The sequence below is a fragment of the Cryptotermes secundus genome, unplaced genomic scaffold (assembly GCF_002891405.2).
Source record: "Cryptotermes secundus unplaced genomic scaffold, Csec_1.0 scaffold1801, whole genome shotgun sequence".
Classification (NCBI taxonomy): Eukaryota; Metazoa; Arthropoda; class Insecta; order Blattodea; family Kalotermitidae; genus Cryptotermes; species Cryptotermes secundus.
This window is the reverse complement of record NW_019743179.1, coordinates 31,993-34,227: the sequence shown is the minus strand read 5'-3', so window position 1 is coordinate 34,227 and position 2,235 is coordinate 31,993.

The following is a 2,235-nucleotide window of genomic DNA, read 5'->3' as shown; positions in this document are numbered from 1 at the left end:
CTATCAACTTTTCTCAATTTACTGTTTGACATGCTGTATCACTCACAATTCCTTCAAACACAATTTTAATTGAAAAACAGTTCTACACTCACACTCCGTAATCACACTTCACTTTCTAAAATCGCACTAACTGGGAGACATTTCTGCTAAAACTAGCACTTAACAAAGGCCAGGATGCCGAGAGAAACGGTAAACATCTCATCCCTGCGAGCAAGCTGGGAATGGTTACTATTTTGAAGGTGTCATTAATGCTTCACCACTACGGTCTTCCCTTCAGTGTCATCTCCCTACAGAAGTAGGGTTGGGGGACTTGGAATTTCCATGACATGAACAAAGTTATTAGAAAACAGTTTGAACTGTCCAACTCGGTAAGAACGTATACACTCAATTGCAAAATGCTGTAAGCTAATGAAACGTCCTATTAAAAACTGAATTCTATGCCAATACAGCTGTGAAGTTAAGATTTTTTAAAATAAACCTGAGACTTGACGGGGGGCCGGAGTATACCAAGTCGCGGGCCGCCAGCTGGTCATCGCTGATATAGAGTGAAACCTCGCTAATTCGGAATTCAAGATATTTCAGACAAGTGTTTTTTTGCACATTACGACCTTGATGATTACGTTGCCGCTACCAAAAATGTTTTTAAGACTGATGTCAAAACGTACATTTTATGATAAATAAATTTATTTTATAATAAGCAATGTAAGGAAATTTATGTCTTTAAATGAACGTGTGAAGAAATTTTCAATCATACTATACTTCGTTGAGTTAATTCTACAAGGTCAGAACACCTGTGTCTTTAACAAATAATTACTTTGAATATTACAGATAAGCAGAATAATGTCTTAATTGTACCTGTTAACACAGACTTGAGAAAGGGAATTTGTTTTAACTCTGCAGATAAAGGGTCATGATTTATTTAGGAAAAACGTACACAAATCTGGAGCAGCAATTCAAAAACTAAGGATATATTGTATGTTACCTTATTCAGTATTAAGTGAGGTTAAGCGGCCTCCGTAGTCTAGGGGTAACGTTCCCCCAGGTTCAAACACGGCGGAGGTCGTGGAATTTTTAAGGGCAGAAAAATTCAGGGAACAAGTCCTCTGGGAGGAACTTTAAGCCATGGGTCCCATGTCATAGATTTACGGCACATAAAAGATCCTCATGTCTCTAGGAGACCGTTGAGCAAAATTAGGTAAAATGTTTCCTGCCCAAGTAGTTTCCAATGCCTCCGGTAGATGGGGAAGTATCGGGTACCACTGCCAGTAGAGGGGCTGAACGGGGCTGATAGTGAGCACCAGTACTGGAAGGGTATGGCGACTGGTAGAATTCAAAGGGGGACCTACAATAGATCAACAACTGGTCGCAGTGCATGGGGAAACCCACCCACTCTAATAATGAATGAATGAATGAATGAAGTGAGGTTAACTCAGATGGTGAAATAATTATGTATGGGATGAACAACTGGGTTTAGTTTCCAGGGACTGCATAAAATAGGCCATGACCACTTCCTCATGACTGTTCTACTGTATATCACTTGACACTACGTAACCTCTATAGCTGATAGTATCAAATATTTTTACAGTACTTCACCAGAATAGTTTGTACTCTATATTGGATTAATCATTAACACATGTCATTTGAATATCAGAAAGAATTACTTTGTGTGTCATATGAGTGATAAAATATTTTAATATTATTCACTGAACCTTTTAAAAATTACATAATTGTTTTAATAACAATCAGAAGTAAAATTTCAATGAAAAACATAAAAGCACTTCATCATCATCATCATCAGTAATCTGTCAAGACGACAGGTCCACAGTCTCTTCCAAAATAATTCCTCCACTTAATGCGATCTAGACCTTTCTCCTTCAAATGACAGTATCCTCTTCTGTCCCCAAGGTCATCCAGCATCTTATTACGTCTTCTTCATCGTCTTCTTGTCACTTCTATCCGCCCCTCTATCTTTCCTTCGATAACTTCTTTTAGAAGGCAGTTTCTGCGTAAAACATGACCAATCCAATTAGCCTTCCGTTTTCTTATTTCGTGTAGGATATTCCTCTGCTCACTGACTCTAATTAACACTTCTTCATTTCTCACATAATCGGTCCAACTGATCTTCTCCATCCTTCTCCAACACCACATTTCGAAACTTTCCAGATGTTTCTGATCTACTGCCCTAAGTGTCCATGTTTCAGCCCCATACAGAGCTATGCTCCAAATGTAGCATTT